The 19850-nt window shown below is 41.1% G+C and overlaps 1 protein-coding gene across 45 annotated transcripts in view; it reads right to left on the reverse strand.

Annotated features, from left to right (window-relative positions):
• Nucleotides 1–19850, reverse strand: part of ZBTB20 (zinc finger and BTB domain containing 20) — a 478730-nt gene that overhangs the window by 155771 nt on the left and 303109 nt on the right. For 32 of the 45 annotated variants that reach the window (XM_038149265.1, XM_038149587.1, XM_038148821.1 and 29 more), the window contains one exon: nt 9641–9741. The exons of 9 other annotated variants lie outside the window; for them this stretch is intronic. The gene's annotated coding sequence lies outside the window, so the exon portion shown is untranslated. Of the gene's footprint in view, nt 1–6703; nt 6820–9640; nt 9747–19850 lie in introns of all 45 variants that reach the window. 4 more of the 45 variants (XM_038147826.1, XM_038147668.1, XM_038148427.1 and 1 more) reach the window with 2 other exon arrangements.

The following is a 19850-nucleotide window of genomic DNA, read 5'->3' on the forward strand; positions in this document are numbered from 1 at the left end:
AGAGGAGGTTTTGTATCTTAAGGCACAGTCTTCCAAAAAAATAAGCAAACCCTTCCTGCTTACATGGACCCCAATCTTCTGCTACTGGGGGTTACAGTTCAGCTGTTGCAGAATAAATGCAACCTTAACTGTTCCACATTATCACTGTGCAACAGGAGATCTGTCTACTGAAAATGAATGCAGCCTCCTTGAACAAATCTCATGCCACCTCTTCCCTGTGAGAATCCAGAAAGCAGACACAACTGGAAACCCTCGTGGGGCTCTAGCAGAGGCACCATCTCCACACTGACTGGGTGAATGGGACTTTTAAAGGAAGATCTAACAAGTTTAAAATCCAAAACCATTTAAACAACCCTAATCATGGACAGGTTGAGAGATATGCAAACACATGACAAGACACAAGATGTCAAGAGACATTTAAACTACTATCCTGACCTGGAAGGATTAACTGCAGGTGCCAAAGTGCAGCTCTGGACCAGCATACCACCAGTTCAAATTCAGAACAATACTTTGAACAGTTCTTGTGCTACAGGGCAGCGCAGTGATGTGCTGCAGTGCTACAAACAAGAGGTTAGAAAGTTAAATTCAGAAGCCTAATTTTCTCTGATAGTTTGGCCAACATGACTGAAGCCGAGCCCAACTAAATGACAGGCACTGCAAGCTTCATTCCATAGCTTTATGTCTCTCAATCAAAGAATGACAGCAGTATCAAAAATTTAATTTTCATTTCAGTACAAGGAACAGTTATTCATATGTAACTGATATACATTCTCTCCAATCCCTAAACCATGTTCTGGGCTCTTTGTCTCTTTGAAAATAGGAATGCATTCTTATGAAAATATTACAAGCTAAATACTGAGGACATTGCTTCATAAAGCAGGTAACTTTACTATGAAAAGAAAGAATATAATCTAATTCTGACCTTTGAGGTTCTGCCTATACATTAATTTCTCATTTTTTCTCTCATTACCCCATTTCCCTCCTAAGCCCATGTATCACAGAAGTCAATTTGCCCGGCATAGCCCCTCAGAACATGTTCTATAAACACCTTCCCTTTTCCCAAACCCCTCCTTCCCCTGACAGGACTTTATACAAAAGAATAGGGAAAAAAGGCCTAGCATCTGACATTTAAAAAGAATCTCAAAGAAAATACACACAAAGTGCATTAAGATTTTCTCAGTGGTACTCAAAAGGAGGTGGATGCTGTTAGCCCACTGCTAGGGGATTGGTCTGTATCTGAAACTGGGATCTCTCTTTCTGCAGCTGGTACAGCCACTTCTCTGTTACATTTTACATTCCAGATAATAAGGTTCACATTTTTGGTCTGGGAAGAAAACATCTTTGCTGGAAGTCATGATTGCAGAATTGGGTATTCCTTAAAAAAAAAAAAAACACACACAAAAAAAACCCCAAAACAGCTTAAGTGGCAGTAATCTGGGATCCTACACACTGGGACATGACACTGTACCAGCTATCTTGGCTCACATTTTTAAGGCATGTTTCTCATCAGCTATGATGTTAAGAAATTTCTATGGCTTAGGTTTTAAGAGCAAATTGCTGCTGATAGAATTTAAACTGAAGTTCATGATGCCAAATACCATATGAGAGGCTCTAAAAATGCCTCCTTACCTTACGTCACTCTAGTGATCCCACTCATCTCCCATTTGTTTCTTATATGCGCATGTTATCTGGGGGTATTAGACAGAGGATCTTTGCAGGAGGCAGCCTGGACCCAGCCAACAGAACCTTTTAAACTATAAGCAATAACAGGGACTAGAAGCATCATCTGAAAACTGCAAAATTCATGAACCATAACCCCTCTGGCAAAGAGAATAGCCCTGCAGGACCACCCCAGGCAGGGCATGGCAAGGGGGCATTTTGGGTAGACCAGCAGCTAAAGGGACATATGGGGACAGTGGGAGAGGAGCAAGGAGTTGGGGGGGTGCTGCTGAATTACAAGAGGCCTCAAGGCAAAATCAAAAGACACAAAGAGACACCTTTCTACACCTCCCAGCACAAAGCCCCTGCAAGGCAGTGATTTCACCAGCACACACAGGGAAAGGACTGAATTTCTTCTCCTCACAAGGACCACAGCCCACAGAGGAGGAGTGAGGAACATGAGGTGCAACAATGGCAACAGAAGAGACATGAGACAAAAACAACTTTGGGGTAGAAAAACTGTTTTAAACCCTAAAGTCTAACATGAGAGGGAAAGTACTCAGCTTCTTTAGACATCATTAGACATGAGCTTTCTCCAGCAGCAAGTGAGGCCAGAGCTCCTCGCACACTGATGGGGCAAGTGGTAAAGCTGGCCCTGCAGCTAGCTGAGCTGCGACCTGGTCACAAACAACACCTATGTTCTGTGTGGCAGGGAAGGTGATCCATGGCTTGCAAGATACCTGCACATCTGCCTTTTCCCACTTTGGGAAGCAGCTGTGCCAATTACCACCGGTGGCAACTTGTGGACCAGAACTAAACCAAACCCGACTGACTCCACGACAGGGAAGGGACCGGGGGAAGATGGTGTCACACCCCCAGTGTAGGACAGGGAGGACGGTGCTATTCTGTTAAGCAAATAATTGCTTAATTGCTTATGTAACCAAAAAGGAAAAATGTGAAAATGTCAAAAGCCTCTTCTGACATGAGGGAGAAAGGAAAGCATTCATTAATTTCTAATAACAGCATTTATTCTTGTAACAAACTTTATAAACTGACCAGAGTTCACTTGTAATCTGTTTGTCAACCCAACACTCTGAAGAAACTTTTTATGAGGGAGGAGAAAATACCAAATTATTAAAAATAACCCTAGGCTGTTATTAAAAATAACCCTTCAGGTTTTGGTTTGAATCCAGTACCTGCAAGAGAAACCTTTCAACAGAAGGCACCAAGGAATTCTCATGGAATAGCTACAGGATAAGGACACACATTTCCAGTAAAAGCTGGCCTTTCTTTCCCCTCCTCCCAGTCTCCTTACTCCCAAAAGATACCAAGAAAATACAAGACTGTTGGGATTTCTATAAGAAGATTTGGCAGGTTTTTCATATTTGTTTAGACTGTAAGATACAATTTGAATTTTGGTCTTGCCTCTCTCTCGCTGAGAAGAAGAATGAGTTATTTGTTCTCTGAGTAAGTATTTGTTATTAGTGGATCAGACATGGATAAGGTATATTATTACAACCACATTTGTTAGGTATGATTTACATTGTTTGCTGCCTATCATCTTAGGCTGTCTTTAATTTTGTTATACTTTAGGGTTTTTTTGTTTGGGTTTATGCATTTAGTCACAGTTGGTTGTGTTTTGAACTTTGAAAAAAATTAATACAAAGGAAATTAAAAAAAGAAAAAGAAAATATTTTCAAAATGATGTGGAAATCAAATCTATCCCTGAGTAATTTGATTTGTAGGAAATGGAGAGCAAAGCATTACAAAGCATTACAAACAGAATGCCTTGAAGTGCATCGTAATTACTTACATGTGCAAATACATTGTCTAGGTTTAGGAATTCACCTAATAATAGTCATAATAATTCTATGCCCTTATACCAGGTCTTTCAGCCAAGCTTCTCCAGGTTTGTGTAAGCAATCATTAACTAATGCCTGGGTACCCATAAGGACTCTGCTGCCCTTATGGATGGAGAAATGGGGGCAAAAGCTCTCCAGGGTCAAGGACAAAGTGTAAGCTGCTCTACAAGTGGGAGATAAATGCAGATGATCATCTTCTAACTACAAGCGGATCTGAGGTGCAGGGGTTTGTAGCTGATCTGACATTACTACAACTTTGTGCTCTCTAAGAATGAAGGAGAGTAACAAATGCACATCTTACACCTTCTGTTACACAAAGTCTAAAGGTTGAAAATTGACATAAATCAGATCCATGTTCCATCCTTGGTGGAAAACTGCTATATACAAAAACCTACCAATGTTTTGTATCAAAGCACAAAGATTAACAAATTTGCCTTGTTTGGAACTGTTTACCAGTGCAAATAGTTTTCATCTGAGGCTCCACAAATGGTCTTCAGACTAGACATCCTTTGTGGAAATCTGGGTTGAATGTGGAAGAAATCTGGAAAAGGGTAGCCTAAAATGTTCAATTGTTATACAGAGTCCCAAACACCAATTTCATGCTTGTAGACTATTCTCACATTGATCTCTTAAGTTTTAAGAGATCTGAAACTCTTAACAAAAATCTGAGTGTGTCATATTACCCAAAAGCTTTTCCACAATTCCAGGCTGTAAATAAAGGCTGGATTTTACACTCTTCTGCTATTTAATTCCATGCCACTACCTATGTGCACTCCTACATTGCTCTCTCTCACAACTCATGAGAGGAGCCCATGGTTTCTGTAGCCCAGGCCCTTAACACTCCATCCTTATTTTACAAGAATATATGTTTTCATGCTTTTCTAGATGACCAAAATCCTAGAATGCCAAATATTTCTGCTGTTTCATTTAGTCATGCAATAATTTTAATGCTTTTAACTAGTACCTGCTGAAATAGCAATAAGTTACTGACCCATACACTCAACTGCTTGTTTGAGGGGTTTGACTTTCACACATCACATTTTCTCTTAGCATGCATTTCTGTGCTCCCTGTAGCTGCAACAAGAAAGTGTGTCTCTGTACATTTTTATTACCTGTTATGCTTTACACTAATAAAAACACTGGATATTATTTATTTGTCTGGCTGACTGACAAAGCCAGGCATCAAAGCATCATTCCAGTGTCACATACTTCAACGCTCTAGTCTTTCAGAACTTGTAAAGCAATCTCTTACGGCGCTTTGTGGGCTGTGAGATCACCCTGACAAACTGTGATAATGCTGGCAATCTCCAAATGGGTGTTCATTTGCAATCGTACTACAGAGGAATTGCTATGTTTCCAAATTTGAGGGCTTGACATAATCTGTCTTCACAAAGCTATCAGGGTCTGTCATAAGGCTGTCTGTGACCCAGGGATTTTATGGGGTCAATATCTATCCCCAGTGAAACCTCATTGCAAGCAGTGGAATTACCTAGAGTATGACTTTCTCTATCTATTTGCTTTCTTTTCCTTTATTTAAAATACCCCTTCTTTGTATCGTATTTTTTTGAAGTGCAAACGGCACCTACTAATAACATCAGAGCCAGGCAGGGGAGACTGCTCCTCCAAATCATGGCCAGTTTCTTACAGTTCATGCCAAACCCTCTGCTCCCCTCATCACACTGAGCGACTGAGAAACAATGCAAATGTCAGGTCAAACTACAGAGCTATTGCCATCATCTCTTCCCTTCTGTATGCTCCCAGCACTGGCAGTCTCTGGGCTGCAGTCCACAGGATATCCACAATTATGGCCCAGATTGAGGGAGGGGTAGAAAAACGATGGTACTCTGCCAATTATGTCAGAACCTAAACTTGATCCATTTTGAAACTGAAGCTGGGGACTGTGGGATAGCACTGTGTTTGCTATAATTTGTGTAAGGAAAAGAAAATAATGTAGCATCTCAAAAAAAAAAAAAAAAAAGAAAAAGTCAGAGTTAGAGCAGACCTAATAAATGTTTTATATTTACCTCTGAACCTTATCTTTAAGTAAAGACAATGCTATCTGGACATAGAAAGAAGATCTGTAAAATGCTGTAAGATTGTGTCGAACACCTCCAGAAAAAACGAGACAGGGAGTGTCAGGCTTCACCATATTCATGAGGGCCACACAACTGCTAGTGAAGTAATTCTGTTTTGAAATTACTTAGGATTCCTTTAGAAAAGCTGGGAACACAAGATGAAAATAGAAAACTAAAAAAAGTGCATCCAGTGTTTCAAAATACTCTCCCTGCACAACACCCTTTCCCTGCTATCATCTCCCGAGACATATTTCCCAGGCAGTTCCTCACAGTTTTGCAAAAGATGCTCCCCATATCCTGCTGAGGGAGGGGGTGAGCAGCTGGAACCTGGCCATGGTGGGGTCAGAAAGCCCATGCCAGGCAGAGGCACTAGAGCACAAGCTGAGATTTACATACTGGCTTAGATACTCTGCTGTATTTATGTTGGGATGTTTTGCTATGTTTACTATGCTTTTATGAACGAAGTTGTCTTCTTTGGATTATTCCACCCAGTCAAAACAAAAGTAGCAAAAGATGCACCATACTTGGTTTTATCCCCATTTAAGCTATTTTCGGCATTTCATTCTCTGTGTAAAGGAAAGTCAGTGTCACTATCCAACCTCAGGAATAAGGACCTAGCTGCAATGCTACCAGGAAACTTTGGAATCCAAATAAATTCCAAACTTCTATTTTGGCCTGAATTTACAGCAAACTTGCTCCTGCTCTCAAAACGCCTACTGCTTTTACCAGGAGCAGCAATTACCCCTCGTGTCTCCTTAATCTTTCAGAAAAGAATGCACAGCCCAGGAAGCCCAAGGTACAATGTGTGTACTAGCTTGCTGAAGTCAGTAGGTTGCATGGATATGAAAAAAAATGCTGTAAAGTACAAGGATTCACGGGCTTCAAAAGGTTAAGCAGCTTCACCAATACAAACACTGCAGTTGGGACAGTCCTGAACAGAGCAATGCAACTGGTATGTGCTTTTCCTTCCTAAAAATTCTTTCTTGAGGATGAATATTTTTATTTTACAGTAAGTGGAAAACTATTGTCTTGTCTACTAGTTATTATTTGACTATTTTCTACAAAGGGTATTTTTAAGGACAAAAAAGTCAAAGCAAAGAGCCCTACCTCTCTGCTAGTGCCACTTCAGAAGGTTTTTTTCCTAGCCACAGCTAAATTACAGCAATGTTTCTCCTTTTTAAATTCCATGTTTTTTCTATTTTCAACAGTGACAACAAAATTTTCTGAAAAACAAAGAAAACAGACTGTCACTGGTAGATTAGTATTTATAGATGGAAAGAACACAGAAACATTTTAAATTTACCCTAAACAAGGGGGCTTATACCACGACAGCAACTTCTAATGTAATTAATTTGTCTTATAAATTACATTCCTAGGGATATCGCTAAAAATTAATTAGGTTAGAGAGGGAAGGAAAATAAATTGAAAACTTCTTAAAACTCCAGGAAACAGTAAGTTTTAAACATAGCAGTGTCAGAAATCTCACTATAAAGTTCTTCCCTCCACTTCCCCTGTTCTTTTTAGGAGACCAAGATCCTCAGATTGAGAATCATTTTGGCACACCAAGGTCAAGGAAACCATTTACATTCAAATATAGAACATTTCTGAAATTGAAGATTTTGCAATCAGCTCTGCCTTTCCAAACTGCAGATTCACTGGAAGAATTCTGAAACATAATTTACTAAAGACATTCATTGTGCTAGTGTGGCTTTAAACACAAAGCTCAGTGTCAGTCACTGTCACAAGATGTGGACAAGGTACATTCATCACAACCCAGAGAAAAGCAAAGGGGAGGAAGGCAGAAGAAAACAATAAGAATTTTTTGACAAATTTTAATATTGGCCAAACTCATCCTCAAATCAAAACTCTGAAGGTTGGCCTGTTCATTAGTTTCTCTAGAGTTTAGGCAAATGGAATTTGGCCATGCACTTTTTCTGTAGTGCCCTGTCTTCATTTTGCGCAAGAAACAGCACTTGGGTTTTTTCACTCTCTTCAACACAGTTCATGGGATTGGAAGTGCTGGTACACATATACAAAATCCATGACATTTTCTGATTCCATTTGCAACATAAATCAAGTTTTGTACTTCCTGATGCTTGTGTCACCTTCCAGGACTAAGGGAAGAAGAGAAAGACAACAAAATGCAGGGAAGTAACTGAGTTGATAGTGCTTTATCATTGAAACTTTAACAGAATGCACTAATGTAGAACTCCACAGTACAGACTTCACCTGGATCATGTGAGGGCACGAGATGCCATTCCTGCCAGCCCTTACATGTGTTAACGCTAACAGCAAGGAACAAAAGGTATCAGATAAGGCACAGAGCTTGCTGCTAGAAGTCAACACATCAAAATATATTTTTAAAACTGCATCAGAGAATTTATAATGGATCCGTGCTTTGCATTTAGAGGTGACAGAGTTCTCGATCTGGTAGAAAGTTCTCAAAGCTCAATTTACTACATTGTCAAAATATAGCCTGAGGGGACAATCTGACTTACAGCATCTTTATGACTGGTGATGAAAGAACCTCGCTTGGCTTTTAGATCCCAAGTTTGGCTCAAGATAGTGCAGTAGAGAACAGAACATCTTCTATTTTATGCTGGGTGTTCACAGTGTTCCTCTTCAGCACAAAATTAGGTTTTACTCTATAGAATTCTCACACAGCTCACTGATGGTTTAGAATTCACACCTTCAGATTTTGGGGATATACTTCCCACCCTGCATTGTTACTGCTACTAAAGATACAGATTACACGGTCCTCATGTCATTGTAGCATCTGTAACGGAAATCTTTAGAAAATTCAGGGAAAAACTGCATCTTTTACAAGCCCACAGCATGTCTTATTCAGCCTTGGAGAGACTTCTGAGCAAAGTAACCGCATTAATTGGACATTAAATGGGCAGCCAAGTAAAGCTCAGTTACTGTGCAGATTTTACTGCTCTTTGTCATGTTGCTTCAAAACACATTTCATGTTTTAACCAGTCATATATACATATAAAAGCTTTTTGCAACACTGGACAATGCTACAGATCCACAGGAAATAATTGTTTCACAAACATGAGGCAATCTGCACAAATATAAATAGCGTGGCCCAAATCTGTTCTAAATTATGGTTGTGCAAACCCATGAAAGTCAACTAGTACCACTAACAGAACAGGACACATAAGAGCATGTAAAAGTATAAAATATGGCTCTACTGTTCAGCTATTCATGGTCCAAACCCTGCCAGCCTGCCAGCACTTATATACTACTAGTTTACCAGCATGGCTTTACAGGATATAAGAAAAATTATGGGATTTCTAGTTCCCTCATGCACTGGAGGACACAAGTCCAAGAACATATGGGCTTAGATGTGTCAGCATCCTACATCACTCTTGTTTGAAGAATGTTATTAATTTTTGTGGGTGGAGTCCAAAATTGTAATGCCATATTAACACACAGTGGCTGTTTCTGTAATGAGTACACAGGGAGCATATGTATAGCAGTTCAAGGATAGCATTTTAACTTGATTTCAAGTGGTTTTCTGAATTGTAATACCCTCAAAAGATAAAGCACTGATGCTGCTGGCAGGGTATTTCACAACTTTTGTCTTCACAGTTTCATCCAGTCACCTCAATTCTGACCTCTAGGATATCATGCTATTGCAGATCTGGACTTCACATAAAGCTGTTTCAACAAATCTCATTTTTCTCTCTAATACACAGCATGTGACTTCAGGATTGGTATTTTCAATGCTGATCTGAGTTGTACAGGCAACGTGGGCTACTCCAGGCAAAAAGCGAGACTAATAGCAGAAGATTCTTTGCCATGCTAACTCTAACTGAATTTCAATCCCAATCTTCTCCAATGAATTAGCCTCTTTACCAAACTCGCAGGTACAGACAGATACTGTGGGAATCAGCCATGTAACTGTTCCAACTGGATACAGTGAGGAAAGTATTGCCAAAGGCTTTTCGGCTGCAACTCAACAGGTGGTTTGGCACCAGGATTTCTACCTGTTTGTGGTTTTCATCTCTGGTTTCAAGACAGAAAATGAGATTATACCTTTCAATGCTGCATCTCAAGCAGGCTGTACGCAGAGCAAGGTTTCATTCCAACACAATCTCTCTCTCTCTCACAAAGTTGAGGAAAACTGCCAACTACTGCTGCTCTTGACATCAACATGCAATGCAGATGTCAGGAAAGGGAAAAGACAAGGGAGAGAAGAAAAAAAGAAAATAAAACTGTAAGTTTTATATAAACAAGAAACTGTACTTAATGACTACATATAATGAAAATGAAATAAAAAGTACTGGCTTTAGTATAAGGAAAAAAATAAACTAAACCTTGGAACAGCTTAATCTAAGAGGTTGTGGGGTGGGGTTTTTTGTTTGGTTTTTGTTTGTTTGTTTTTGTTGTGTGTGTTTGTTTGTTTGGAGTTTTTTAGTTTATTAGAACTTCTGTTTACATTTAGTTCCAGGAGATAAAACACCTTTATGTGATAAATTTAAAGGGACAATATAAAATAAACAAATCTATCATAGCATCAAAACTAACTACTCCATTACTCAGAGAAGAGTCTAAGCACCTTTAACAAACACTCTGAAAAGCAGCAGAAGCACTCATAACATATGTTCTTGCCTGCAAACAGCCCAGAGTTCAAGAGGTGGGTTTCATTTTCAGTTTTTAAAGCCTTCTGCATAGGCCTAACTGCCTTTGTTGAATGTAGTGTTAATACACATTGAATGCAGAAGGAACCAAATGTGGGTAACTGCATATTTTGAAAAATCACACCCAATATGTTCAACTGATGCCATCGTTCCTGAGGACAAGAGTAGGCTATGGAACACTACAAATAATAGAGAGCAGGAGTCTAAAGCAAGCTTCCCAGAACCAAGAAAGCATATTTCAATACTTTTCACAGATAATTGGGAATCTGCATCTTCAAAATAATAGTCAAGAGCAGGTAAAGACTGCCAGGAGATGCTTACTTTGACAGAAGTCTCAGTGCCTTTTCATAAACTAAGAGTTCTTCAAAGCAACTCTCAACAACCATTAAAAGAACAGTCAGTGAATCTCTGCTTTTCAGATTAAAGCAAGAAAAGAAATAAAATGAAAGTGCTTCTCCACAGACAAAGATGTAATGAGAATGACTTGAATACATCAGCATTTGAGCCATCAGAATGGGCCCACATTCACCAATGCACAGAAAAGTAGAATGACCAGCAAAAACTTTGCTTTGTCCCGATAAAACCATTTCAGGAAGTTGTATGTACTAATTTGCCTATGGAAGATGAGAACTCACAATAAAACTGTATTAAATCATCTATACTAAGAAAGACTGAGCTGAAGAGACAATGGAACTATCTTATCATGATGATATAATCACTTGAGGGAAAAGGACTCCAAAATGTTCTATTCTTGAGTTGGAAGAATCAGTGAAGTGGGTCTTTTTTCCTCATGAGAAGGGCTTTCCACAAAAATACACCTCTCAGATAACCAAAACAGAATTTTTTCTTCAACAAGCTGGAAAAAGGAGGGGGAAAACAAGAGTAATGAGTCTTTCAGAACCAGCAGTTGGCAAATATTTATTTGACTTTTCTTGGGTAAAACAGTTATTCCCCAAGAAAATTTTCATTTCAAGAAAAAGAATTTTCACTGAAAGATCAGTCTGATAGAAAAACTTGCCTGGCCACGGCTATGAAGGATAAGACCACTGGCCTCAGCCAGGGGGAGGTGAATGCCAAAGCCAGTGGACTGGGTCTGCCACAGTCCTCTTGCAGAATCATGGGCACAATGTCTCTCTCACAACATTTGCTGTGATGTTTATTCTGCTCCAGTTTTTTGCCTACATAGACCCTCCTCTCTTCAGGGCTGGAACTGTCTCTCACCGCATGTTGTGCACAGCCTACTGCAACATGTGTGTTTGGTGACTTTTAGCACTACAGCACCAACAGTGCCTTTTCCTCCTACAGCAGCTACTCCCCAATATCAAGATGAGGAGAAAAACGTGACCTATGGCTGCAACACACAGCTAATCAAACACTATTGTATAGCGTGACGATGTGAGGGGATGTCTTTTCACCACAGAACTAATCAGGGTTTATACACACAAAATCAGTAAACTATATAGTTCAGTCTTGTGATCTGTATTCCAAGCTGCCAGAAATAAGGCAGGAAAGAGGGGTGGGGAAGGGGGGGGTAGGAGGGAAGCATCTCCTGTGTTCATAATGAAAGAAGAGAGATGACTGGACTGAGAGCTGATGAGGTTACAAGGCAACAGCAGTGCCATGAGTTGTTTGGGCTTAAAGCCAGATGTCTTGTATTTCCTTTGATTGTTTCTAAATAATTAATGGTATTAATTTCATCATGTGACCCACCCACCCCCCTTTTAGTATTTGGCTCTGTGTACTAACACTAAATATAAAGAAGGAAAACGGTACTGTCTACAGTATACTGCATGCTGATGCTGTGTGTTTGGACTGCAGCAACAGCTGATACTCATATCCCTCGGATTCTATATTCCACAGCACTCACTCAGTGTTTGCACGAAGGAGATGGAGTAGTATCCTTCATTCTCCATCCATAAACCAATTCATCTATGGCATATGGACACTGCATGTTTGAAGTAGTAAAAGAGAGGGTACATCGCTCCCTCTCCGCCCACACTAAGATGAACCTGCCACTTCTATCTCACGTAACGCTTTCTGGCAAGCTCCCAGTTTTCAGTCATGCTGGTTTGCTTGAAAGAAACACTCAGAGGAGACTCTGCTTGTCTTGCTGTTCGAACAAACAAAATAATCACGCATCTTGAGTTAATGGCCCAAAGCTTAATGAAGATCATAGAAAAGAGGCTGCCTGTGATGGGAGCATTCCCTTCTGACTTAGCCACATAAGCCACTGCTGTTGGCAAAAGGAAACGGATTATCAGGAAAATAAGTAGCCCTGAGCCCTGGTCTAGACAAACCTTTGCTTGGTACTGTAGCAGTAAGTGCACAAAAAGAACAGCAACAACCAGAAATAAAAATTTCACTTCTCCACAATTTTCTACCCCAGGCCACTGGCAGCAACATCAGGAGGACCTGTATTTCTTTTTCATGGGAATGTTTGGGTTGAGTGCTAGGACCACTGGAATCTAATAGTGGAGTTCCTGAACAAAGAAAGAGTAGTAGAGGCAGACCCCTATATGCATGATTCCATGTTATATTCTCAGGAAAAATGCCTGACCACCCTCCTGTATATTGCAGCCTACTTTCAGCTCCCCATATCAAGTCTCCAGCCCCATCCATCCTATCTACCTTTTTTTTCCTACCACATTCTCACTTACCTTGAATCCTGTGGTATCTACCATAGAATCATAATCATAGAATTGCCTGAGTTGGAAGGGACCCTTAAAGGTCATCTAGTCCAACCCTCTTAAAATGAGCAGGGACCCCTCTCTTCAAGCAGATCAGCTTGCTCAGAACTCTGTCCAATCTGACCTTGAATACTTCCAGGGATGGGGCACCCACCACCTCTCTCTCCAACCCATTTCAGTGCTTTATTCACCCTCAGATATTCACCATCAGCCATATATTACATGGGGCAGCTGGGAGGTAACGGAGAAAGAAATCTAACAGCTTGGAGCAGATCCTTGTTTTGTCCAGTAATGCTCCAGACTTCTGAAGGTAAGGACTAAGTAAAATGAGGCCCTCAAAAATGTCAAAAGATGTTTTCAGAAGTCTGCATAAAGTCAACCTCATCAAAGCATACCTGTGGGGAGTCAGAGAGGGCTTGATCAAGTCTCATTTCTTGGATTTTATCCATGGCTCCCTAGTTGGGTGTCATTCTGCAGCTAAACTATCAGACCAAGACTGGTGCATTGTACAGTGACAATTCTTCAGTCAAAGGAAAGTGAAACTTGAAGAATTCTCCACTAGAAAGCCTGATCCTAATCTTCAAGGACTTGACCCTGAGATCAGGTCAACTGGTTAGAGTATAGTGCTAGTAATACCTAGATTGTGGGTTTAATCCCTGTGTGGGCCAATCATTTAAGAGTTGGACTCGATGATCCTTGTGGGCCCCTCCCAACTCAGAAAATTCTGTTACTTCTGTAAATTTTGACTTGGCAGTCAAGGCCTAGCAATCCTAAGGCATATTCCTTCCCTACACACCCACTACAGGTTCATAAGAAGAAATCTGTCTCATTACATGAAGATCATATGAGAAATACACCTGAGCCCTTCAGCTGGGACTGGAGCAGCACCAAAACCAGCACTGGCCCTGCACATTGCAGAGAAATCACCTGGAGGGAGCATCACCACTGCCAAATCACAGTATGCGGCACTGCAGACAGAGTGGCACAGTACCCTGTGTGCCAGAGCTCAGGCTGCACTGCAAGAAAAAAGCAGGATGAATACCACACTGGCTGTGCTGGGAAAAAAACATCTTGCCCTCTACTATTAGAGATTCTCTAACATGGTTATAAGGCTGAATAAATTTATGGGTTTATTGCTCATGGACACATGCAAATGGAGAAAACACCAAACCAGATCAGTTAAAAGAAGATGAGGAAGAGTAACACACAGCCATACTTCAAGTGACTCCTTCAGCTCCTACCAGCTACCTACAGCAGAGTGGCAAAACTTGCACAAGCAAAAAGCACATCAGGAATACCTGACGCCAGAGTCCTCCTCCTTGGAAGCTATTCACAGAAAATGGGCTCTGCAGCTTTGAACTGGAACAGAAGAAACTGCTTCTAGACCGAAATGATCACAGAAATGACTACACTGCTTGCAAGGTAGAAACACTGCAAACAGACAAAAATACAGCTGAACAGTCAGAGCACTTTATGAGCAGCCCCTGTACCTTACTGCTTGGTTTTCAGGATTTTGGGAGGCCACGGCAGAGTGAGAAAACAGCATTTTTCCTATGGTGTCGAGGATCTCTGAAAGTGTCTGCATGTCAGCCTTGGCTGAGAACGTATCCTTTGTTCCTTCTTCTGCATTATTTCCCTTTAATGATAGTTTTGCAGTGAATCCCATTTGTGAGTTGCTCAAATAAATGCAAATTTTATCTTGCAAGCAATACCCTCCAAAATATAACTACCACTGAAAGTAAAAATCTAAAGAGCTAAAAGGCACTGGTCTTCCCTAGTGCCCCCATCTCCCCAGTGCACTTGACTGCTTGCTATTATTATATATGGTGTACCAGGCAGGGTTCTTGCTATTATAAATATGTACTGTATTGAAATATATAGCCCAAGTCCCCAGGGCCCAACATTCTAATTAGAACTACAGTTGTGCAAATAGCTGATTTATTTGGCTAGCTACTAAACTGAGAATATGGAAAGGAGAAAAAAACCAAACAAAAATTACCTATGTGTTTAATGAAATGGGTCAGGTTTTTTTTGTTTGTGTTCAATATATTTCAATTAAAATTGACTAAGTCTCAAAACAAAACCAGAAACCCTGTTTGGAAATATCAAAGCAAAACCAGAAACCTTGTTTAGATACATCAAAACAAAATCTTCTGGCTTTCCAAAACTTTTTTTTTTAAATTTGTTTATTTTTTTCCTTGCATAATTTTGGCTTTCCCATATCTGAGGTGAGCACCTTTCAGCAAATTAAAAAATTAACTCAACAGTTTTACCCAGATGTAAATCTAAGGGCTGAATTGTAAGTCAACCAGCTCTAGACTTAATGAAAGAATAGGGAAGCAGGGGATCTGCATTCCCTTCTTGATTCAGCCCCCATCTTTGCACACAATGTGAGTTATTACTTAATTTCTTTATGGTGGTCTCCCTGTCCACAGTTTGTCTGTGCAGTCTCTGAGCTTGTTGGGGTTACATGCACCTCCTACAGTGTGTCTGTGCAGTGCCTAAAACAATGATGAGACTGCTCATCTCAACTGGGGCCTACATGATTTACTAAAATATAAATAACTCCTCAACTGCAGTCAAATCTCTTTTTAATGCCAATAGTTGCACTCACATATATTTAGCAGCCCATTATGGGAATATCAGTTTCTTTTTTAATTAATTACTTATTAATAGATGTAAAATATGAATGGACAGTAAGCCTGGATTTTTCCTGCTTCATCCATTTCAGCACTCAAAAGAAAGCATCTCGTTTACAGCTACTAGGAACCAACAGGGACATGTAATGAATGAAGCCTGAGCCCCAAGATCCCCTCAGCACTTTTGCACCCCCATTGCTTGGGGACAAATCCTCTCTTCCCTCCAGGGAAGGAAGACTAGTTGGATTTAAAGAGCTTGAAAAAGTGGAAAGCCTCACAGACAACCTTCGAATTCCCTGTGCAGGGCTTTAGGCACGCAATTGTCACCAGCAGGAATGGGAAATGAAAGTTCAGTATCTGCAGAGAGGTGGAAACAGCCGTGGGACTTCAGGGAAGAGGTGTGCCTGCCTCTCTTTTGAGGACCCCATGCATCTCACAAGACCAGATTAGTAGAAAGACAACTGGAACTTGTTGGAAAATAAACAGCACAGAAACAGAAAGGACTGCAATACTATGAACTCTTCAACTTCCACATAGAGCACTCGAGGCTGGGGGTGGGGAGGTTTCTCACAGCATACATGGCTGTCACCGACAATAAAGTCAGTCACGTTTTTGAAACATTGGGGACAGAATTCAAATGTGCCCCATTATGCCTTGAGATGTACTCCCTGGGTACAAAAGGTGCGTGGGTTACGCTAAGCTTGTGCGTTCCTCTGCTGAGACTGTGAAAGGCAGCGCAAAGCGCACACTGAGAAGGACGGAACTGCGGAGCACATGGGATGAGAATTCCTGCCCTAGGGGCCTGATCATGGGTGTCCCCAGAGTCCTGGAGTCCCATGGCAGCTTTAACCTCATGCTAGTTTTCTCCATCCCTGAGGCTGCTGCTCAGCTCCAGGAGACCCCACTGCCATTTCCCAGCCCTGAGGCTGCACCTCAGCCACGGCTCCTGCGAGGGGCTGGGAGAGAACAGCCTGAGCCGGCCAGTGCCAAGGCAGTCCTGCTCTGTCCAAGGGCAGCACTTGCAGGCCACCACTCCCCTCAGCACACACGTGTCCCCCCCACCATGCTCAAGGAGCAGTTATTGTCATTCAAAAGAAATCCTCCTCCTTGTCGACTGACAGCACTTATTGGCCATTGCTGCCATCTAGCCAGATGCATCTCCAGCATTCTCAGAAGCCTTCAGCCTGTTTATTTTCGCACTGCTGCTTGGCCTGAAGCAGGGATAAATGCATCCCTTGTTACTCACTGCCTCTGCAGAGACATTTGTAAACTTTTACAGGGTTTTCCTTTTTTTCCAACAGGTGACAAAATGCTCTATAACTGCAGGTGCTCTGGGACACAAACAGGAACATGGAGATCATATGCAGCTGTAGTCAGAGTAAGGGAAAAATCAAGGTAAAGGCATCAGATGAGACAGTGCTAAAACAAACAAAGAAATTATTGAGGAATGGTAGTTAGCTATTTTTGTTGCCAACTTACTCTTGAAAGGTAGCTCTAACACAATAATTTTATCTATTTTGTTACCATGCCAAATTTTTGCAGGTGCTACCAGGGGAAGTTTGTTGAGAAAAAGGTTTTTGAACTTTATTGGAAAAGGATGAAGAAGTTGTCAACTCAAGCTAGCACTGGAGGATGGGCTGGTGGTCACAGCTAAGGAACACTGGCTGGTGTTACTGGACTTGCAAAGTAGGAAAGATAAGGAAGTGGTTTCAGAGAGCTTCTGATTCAAATATTTGTCTAAGAATTTGGTCCCAAAATTCAGTCAGGAAAATGTTCATAATGGGAGGGCTTAGTTTGCTTACATCCCTTAATCTCCTTTTAGTATATATGTATAAAATAGGTCGAAAAAGATAGTATTCTGAGGAGACCTAGAAATAGAAAGATTCAGACAGAGTTTCATGGCCTGATTTCTGTCCACAAGTCAGCTCTAAAAAGCCAATGCAAACTTCCAGACATCGTGGCCTTTCACTTCTCTAGACAACCTGGTTTCAGAGCCATCAACATAATAAGCAAGAGGTAAAGCACAATGTGTAAAGAGAAAATAAACTGAAAATGGCGGTATCATAAAATACAGTGATTGCTCTGTAGCCATAATGCTCCAACCAAACAAAAGGGAGAAGGAGGATATCAATAAACATATGCAAGTTCAAATTTATTTTACTGTACTTCTCATTCCACCAGAGAAACAAATAAAATGTTGCATTTTGCTTCCCTGGTTTTCTTAACTCTGAAAAGGGGAGGTTTCATGGATAATCCAGAGTAATATTCAGCTGTGAATCCAATTTATGCAGTGGGATAGGATTAAAAAAGGAACAGAAGGTCTGGATTCTGAACCTGCTGTAACAGTTTTGATTTGAATAGAACCCAAGTCTTGAAATGGCTTGTTTTCCACTTCTGGTTTGGAGCTGGTTGAAATACTGCCACAGTAGCACTTCCTGTAATATTTTAGTCCAAGATCCTCATTATTTGGAACTGAACTCTAAAGATTTTGGCACCATGAAATCCAAACAAAACTCTGTTCCTGACTCAACTGGCCCAGAAGTCAACCCAAGCTTAATCTGGTTCTGGGTCCAAATCCAGCTTCAGCCCCTTTCCATTGTTATATAGATAATGCCGTAATACCACCTCTAGCCTCAGGATTTATGATGCCCCCTCATAGGATGCATATTTGTGTGTAAATACATAAATCACATCAGATAAACAAAGCAGACATGCCAGAAAACAGGAGGGGAGGGAAGAGGAGAGATACCTACCAAGCAGTTTGTCTCTAAAGTGTTGCCAGTTGTGAAAGGACTCGTCGTGCTAATATCCCCTCATTCAGACTCTTACAGGCACGCTAAGAGCGTGACGGCAGGCAGGCAGGCAGTGCATTTAAGTGCTGCTACTGAGGCCCCCAAATATTGACAGAGTGCCAGACTCTGAGAAACTATTGATGTATGCAGCCGGCCGCTGCTCCAGACACCTCTCAGACAGAGTCTTTAAATGTCACAGATTAATGAATTTTCATGAAAGGGAGAATGAGAGAAAGAATTAAAAAAAAAAAACTTATATCCCATAGCACCAACATGAAAGCATCTTTTATCCCCACACAAAATTCTGCCCTCAAGCCTCAAGATTCCTAATAGATTATAACAGATTGTAAGTCGGCATGAGATATGGGATGGAGGAGGTTAGACCCTCTGGATCACGCAGAGCACCCTCAAACAAAGCCAATATGCTTTGTTTATAAGTGAGATGTTCTCTTAGAAAAAAATAGTGAGAGTCAAGGACCACTCAGACCTCTGTTTCATTTTAACCCAAACCACAAGTTACAAAGCTTAAGGAGGAGAGTGGGGAGAGTTAAATATTTTTTGATCTGAGGTACACATGGTGCCAAACTGCAAAATTGAGCTGTTGACTTTGAACAACCCTAACTTTAGAGACATTGAGATAGACAGATGTACTTGGATCTTCTCTTAGTATTTGATCTTGTGCTTGGTCTTACTCAAGAAATTGCCAAAGTTATGATAGGACATTTTTATGCCATCAGATAAACCAAGTATGCTGATTATTTCTCTTTTTTCATTTATATCAGGAACTCAAATATGTATGCAAGAACTTCAAATATCATTAAAATGTAATAATGCAAAATGCAGTTGGAGTGTAAATGACAAATCTATGCATAACACATCACTTAAAGAGGAAGGAAGTGAAGGGATGATGCAGATGATGTATGCAGAGGTAAAAATGGGTCATTTATACCCAAATGTGTTAAAAATACAGCTTCATTGAGTCCTTCTGCGTGGAGCCACTTGTAGGTGGGGCACCATGAGCCATTTTCTCCCTCTTTCCCACAGTTAAGGATTCCTGCAAGGCTCTACTGCCCCCACTGCCTTGGGCTGTCCCGTAGGATTTGTCTTCAATGCAATGACAGCAAGTGGGGTGAGCACCAACACTCCCAGCTCCTCGCTGGCTGCCTCCTCCCACCTCAGAAGCACAGCTGTCTGACACCAGTGACTGGGAAATGGAAGATGGTGCTACCACAACAGCCAGGCCTGCTGAAGGAAAATCTGGGGAAGCTGGCAGCACCCTGACAAGCAAAGGGAGTGCTCTAAGTAAAGCCAAGCAGCAAGACTCTGTGGTTTTCCATTCCATTGGAACAAGTCAAGAGGAGAGCCATGAGGCTCAGAGAGCTGGAGCACTTCTGTGATGGCAGACTGAAAGAGCCAGGGTCATTCAGCCCAGAGAAGAGGAAGCTCTGTGGAGACCTCAGAGCAGCCTTCTGGTAGCTAAATGGGGC

This window comes from Motacilla alba, chromosome 1 (genome assembly GCF_015832195.1).
Source record: "Motacilla alba alba isolate MOTALB_02 chromosome 1, Motacilla_alba_V1.0_pri, whole genome shotgun sequence".
In the NCBI taxonomy this organism is placed as follows: Eukaryota; Metazoa; Chordata; class Aves; order Passeriformes; family Motacillidae; genus Motacilla; species Motacilla alba.